We start from the raw sequence: 5,572 nt of genomic DNA, 5'->3' as shown, positions 1-5,572 counted from the left end.
GCAGGACGGACCTGGCCAGGAGCTCTGCTGGAAGTAGGATGGATGAAACCCCTCCAGGTCTTCATTTTCCCTTTGCAAAGCTTTCATGCTGACCCACTTCCCATCTAAACGTTGGTTTGCCCTAAGTGCAAAACACACGCAAGCTGAAGGATGGTTTGCTGGTGAGGAGCCAGGGCTGACATTTGGGGGCATATCAGTCCATTCCCTCCTTAGCCAAGTCTGCTCTGCACTTGAGCAGCCAGCTCAGTGCTGGCTCTGAGCCCTTCAGTGCTGGTTGTGGCTGTGAGCGAATGCTCTGCTCTGCAGGATGCTCTCAGCGCAATCAGAAGACAGAAAGAAGCTGGAAACATCTTATTGCTGCTGCAATGAAGGAAACCCGATGCTCAAAAAAAAAACCACCAAACATGTAATGTTCCACTCTTGTTTTCCCACTCCCCTTTTCTGTAGGCCCTATACAAACACGGCGAGGGCAGCCCCATGGAGGCTGCAGGAGTTGGATGTGCAGCGCTGAAAGTGAGGATGATGGGACTGCTCCTCTCTTTAAAAACAGATGTGTCGATTTAGGCTCTGTGGCAGAGCACAGGAGGAGGGGGAAATCAGCTCGATGGCAGCCAGCTGAGAGAGAATGGAACGGAGAAGAGCCAGGGACTTGTGTGCTCGGGTAAACAATGGGGTGTGCAGCCGCATGGCAAAAATAAGCTATAAAGGGAATTACCGCTAAATGGAGGTCTTTGGCAAGAGGCTTCACAGAGGGCTGTGTGGCTGGGGGCTGTGGTTTTGGATCATGGATCAGAGGGAGCGTTTAGGATCCCTCAGTGCACAATCCGTAATCGCAACTGCTCTGGATTAACTCCTGTGCGACCCAGGGCATGCTGCAAGAGAGCAAATCTGTCCCTGATTTCACGTCTCCCCGGAGCAGGGAATCCCCCGCTGTTCCTGCGGTTGATAATTTTCACTGCGCTGCTCATCCACATCCATCTGGCTCCAGCTCTCAACATGTTGCCTTTGCAGCAGTGTGCCTTTAACCCACACATTTGTGAGCCACTTAAATCAGGTTTTTCTCTCCCCAGCATGGGCGCAGGTAGAGCCGCTGAGCTGCCGTCTCATCCGCACCGATGGAGCTGCGGGGCGCGGAGGAGTGGTGGCACGCAGTGGCAGTGGCATGCGGTGACAGTGACATGCCAGCCTGATCCCGTGGAAGGACGAGGAGCTCCACTCGCTCACAGCCCTGGGAGAGGAGAGACAGCGGTAAGTGCCGACTGTCTTGCTGTCTAATCAGGATGGAGCGCTCCCGATTATGTATTTAACATGAGTACAGATGCTGTGAGCAGAGTCTTTAAGCTCATCAGTTATCAGAACTCGCCCCTGGGCCCTGTCCCTCCCCTGATCTCCCCCTAACTCTGCAGAGATATTGATTCGGCTGTTTTTCACTATTACATATTATAAATTGACTTCAGCAACCCCTTTTCCCTAACTAATGAGGCCATTAGCGATGGGGCGTGGGCAGACACACGGTCGACACGAGATCAATCAGATCAGGGGATCAGTTCTGTCTGCTGGGAGCACAGATCCAAAGCATTGCAGTGCCCAATGCCACCATGTCCCTCGGTGGCTGGGGACACAGCACTGTGCCAGCTGCATCCACCACATCCCTATGCGCTGCTGCAGGACGAGGGCAGGGAGCCCAGAGCATTGGTGAGATGGGGCAGGAACTGTAGAGCTCTGTGGATGAATGTGTAATATGGATGGTCATCCAGGAGTGTGCCATTTCCTGGTGCTTTTCTGTGATCTGTTGAACCTTTCTGTGCCATTTGGCTCCCAGCCTTGGGGTCTGAGTTAGGGTGAATGACAAGGAGCTATGAATGGAGCCATTTGGTTGTGTGCAAGACACACTCCCAACCATTCCCCAAGCCATTCCGCAGTGGGAGAAGCCTTCATCCACACACAGCCCAGACAGCCATTCTCCATTGGGCACTGCTTTTGTTGGCTGGCTTGGAACTTGCTTTGTGGATCTCTCCCTCCCGTTTAATTAGCTGCTTTCAGAGCTCAGGCAGGAACCAAAAAAGCACTGCCCAATGTTTTCTACATAGCCTCCCTGCATTTTTACCTTTCACCCTCTGGAAATGTCAGAGCTGCAGGGAATCCACACTGCTTTGTTGCCTGTACTGTTTTAATAACTTTAGGGCTCGCAGTCCTCTGGCGGCTGATCTGCCCACCTCCTCCCGAAGAGGAGAGCACGTGGGGAGATAAGAGCCCATCTGATGTAGAAGAGGCAGGGAACAAGAGCACCACATCTATCTTTAACCCTGCACGTTGGGAGGGTCATTTCATTTAGGCAGGAAGGTATTTTCTACCACCCGAGCAGCAGAGTCCCATGCACTTTCACACGTCGGCCCAGTAAATCATTCTGGCCAGATAAAAATGAAAGGGACGGTTGGTTACTGAGCTGGGCTGCATTGAAAAGCCCGCGGTTAGGGGGGGTGGGCATGCAGGAGGAGGGGCTGCTGGGGGCACCTCGGCTCACCTCTGGCAGTGGGTGGTTGTTAGCGCTGAGCCACCTCTGCTGCAGGAAGCAATTTGTCTCCGTGCGGCTGACAGGGGCTCCTTTCTTCTCCACTTACTCCTTGCTCAGAAATAAAAGGGGCATCCGCTCACATGAAAAGCAGGGAAGGCTCCAGGTTTCCCTTGTGAGGTCTCTCCCAAGCTGGCACGAACTGGCAATTTGTACAAATGACACTTCCCTGTGAGGAAAAAAAGGAGAAAAAAAAAAAGAAGAAGAAAGACCCACCCCAGCTTCCAATTTGTGCCTCATCAGTCGGTTCCAGCTCCTCTTCTCCTGACTTTCAACCTAATTTGTGATACTCAGGGTCTGTTCTCCATCTCCCCAGTGGCTGCCACTGTTAAAACAGAACAGCCCTTCCTGGTGAGGATGGGGACAAGTGGGGATATCTGACTGATGGTTTACTCCTCCAACAGCGGTTTATTTGGCCAACAGTGGTTTATCTGCCCAATAATAGTTTATCTGGCCGCTTGTGGTTTATTTGGTCAGTGATAAATTCTGTACTCCATTGAGGCCATGGCCATGGAATCACAGAATGATTTGAGCTGGAAGGGACCTCAAAGGTATGTATGTATATATGTATATACACATACATATTTATATATATATATATATTTTTGTCCAGAAAAATAATTCTCTGCCACCTGGCCATTACTCCATCCATCCAGCACATCCCATCTACCAGGCTGAGACTCTGCAGGCACAGCCTGCTGCTATCTGTCATGTGTGGCCACGTCACCTGCTGGAATGGGGCTTCTAAAGATGCTGCCTCAGTGGAACGGACACAGTAATTATAACGATTGCACAGGGTGCCAAATGTCCTTAACATCCCCAGATTTCAGTTCTTCAGTGACATCCACTAAAACTGATCCCTTTGGGAAGCTTTTTCCAAATACCTCGTCAGTGGGCTTGTGCTGTTATCATTCTAACAGGTGGATGTTCATGCTGGAAAAACACAATGTACATCATGGAATGGTTTGGGTTGGAAGGGAGCTCAAAGGCCGCCTGGTGCCGCTCCCTGCAGTGCACAGGGACACCCACAGCTCCAGCAGTGCTCACAGCCCCAACAGCCTGACCTGGGCTGTCTGCAGGGACGGGGCACCACCGCCTCTCTGGGCAACCTGTGCCAGTGCCTCACCGCCCTCAGTGCCAAACCTTCTGCCTCATCTCCACTCTCAATCTCTTCTCTTGTCGTCTGAAGCCATTTCCCCTTCTCCTATCGCACAGACCCAGCTAAAAAGTCTGTCCCCTTCCTTCTCAGTCCCTTTAGGTACTGAGAGGACCCAGCCCTGGCATCAGCACTTCTCCATGCAGGGACACCCAGGCCAATGAATCCCCATTAGCTCTCAAAGCGGATTAGCTAAACCCTAGCAAACTCCTTTGTGGGTGTTTTTATTCAGTATTAGAGTGGGTCTAATTCGATTTATCTTAATTCACTTACAATTTGCTTATAATTAAACTACAGTGAACCAAGGGATCTGATTTACCCAGCACAGTGAAATCTGATGAGGACTGTGAATCAGCCATCTCAGTTCACTGCACAGTGTATTAATATAAATTGAAATCAATGGTGTTTTACATTAATGCTTTCTTGAAGGTCCATATACGTGCATGTCTGAGAGAGAGCACGGGAGGCATTTGTTTTCAGGGGAAAACAGCAGCTCCTCTGCTTTGTGCTCATGCACCTCACCCAGGGTCAGCTCTTGGGTTTCCTACCCATTCCCCCCATCCCCCCAGACCTTTGCAGAGAACGCACAATCCAAAATTCTCTCAAGTTGGAAGAGAAATGCCGGCTCAGCTGGTGTGCTGTGTGCAATGAGCTGGGATGGGGAGACTTTACCCAGACTGAAAGGAGCTCTGGGCTTTGAGGGCAGATTTCTGGGCATCTTTCTGTGCACAGGACCCTCCCCAGCTACGTTCAGAGCCATGCGCTGGGAAACAGCCCTTACATCCAGAATTACCGAGTTAGGAAGTGACAGGGGGGGGGGGATTTGCATTTAGATACCCTCTCACACTCAGAACGACAAAGGCAGAAGCACCCCGTTGTACAACAATAGTTACAATACATGCCTGAGCAGGGAGGGAAGGCACGCTCCTGAAACTGAACGGCATCCTTTCCCTGCAAATGACCGCAGACGTCTTTATCTCGCACACGAGGCGAGAAGTGAGCATCCTCGCCTGATGCCTCCCTGCCATCAGCGTGTGTGTCTGGCTAAACCCCGCTGCAAGGAGAGCTTATTTCCAGGCAGCAAGTTCCGAACCCTCCTGGAAGAAGCTGCCGAGGGGAAGAGCACAGCTGGGGTCTCTCCCTGCTTTATGTCCCGATCTTTGGGATGCGCATCTCCAGCAGCGACAGTAAATGCGGAGCTCTCAGGAGCTCTGCCCACTCGCCCTGTCGCTCCCCCCCAGCCCAGGGCCTGCCCAGGAGGCAAAAGTTTGCTTTGATTTGTAAAATAATCCGCGTAATTAGACAAAAGAGGTAAAGGGAAGGATTTATTCCGACCGGAGCGTCTCCTAAATGGCACTAACACCTGACAAAAGGGGGTCATTATCACAAGATAATGGACCTTGTCAACATTAAGCTCTCTTAGGACGCAATTCAACACACTCAATTATCTTCTAATCAGGGCCATTTTGTCAGAGGTTATTGCCCTAAGGAAGCAATTAGATTATATATACGTCATTAATATTTTATGGAGAAATCGTTCACATCAAAGTGTCAGATACCTGCTCAACTTCCTTCCCCGCACCCCGGGTACCGGGCACAGAGCAACGCTGGGTCCCAAATCCCAGAGAGAACGTGAGCGTCGGAGCTGCTCTCCAAACCCACCTCCTGTCGGCTGCCTGTGTCTGCGCTCTGAAGTTATTTTTAATGCTTTGAGTTATATTTAACTCGAGCCGTAATAGTTTGGCACTTAGAAACCTCCCTGTTTTATTAAGTAAGGCATTTGGGTACTTGTAAGTAGACCTAGTTGGAAAAGGGAGCTGCAGAAAATTGTGGAGAAAGTGATT

The 5,572-nt window shown here is 50.8% G+C and overlaps 1 long non-coding RNA gene across 1 annotated transcript; it reads right to left on the bottom strand.

Annotated features, from left to right (window-relative positions):
- Positions 1-390: 390 nt before the first annotated feature.
- Positions 391-5,403, bottom strand: LOC104914360. The gene is made up of 3 exons (XR_795984.2): positions 5,288-5,403; positions 2,525-2,741; positions 391-1,228 (listed from the first exon to the last, which is right to left on the bottom strand). It is a non-coding gene; the product is annotated as an uncharacterized LOC104914360 (long non-coding RNA).
- Between the last annotated feature and the right edge of the window lie 169 nt (positions 5,404-5,572).

Source organism: Meleagris gallopavo, chromosome 26, assembly GCF_000146605.3.
Source record: "Meleagris gallopavo isolate NT-WF06-2002-E0010 breed Aviagen turkey brand Nicholas breeding stock chromosome 26, Turkey_5.1, whole genome shotgun sequence".
Lineage (NCBI taxonomy): Eukaryota > Metazoa > Chordata > Aves > Galliformes > Phasianidae > Meleagris > Meleagris gallopavo.
This window is presented reverse-complemented; position numbering and strand designations above follow the sequence as displayed.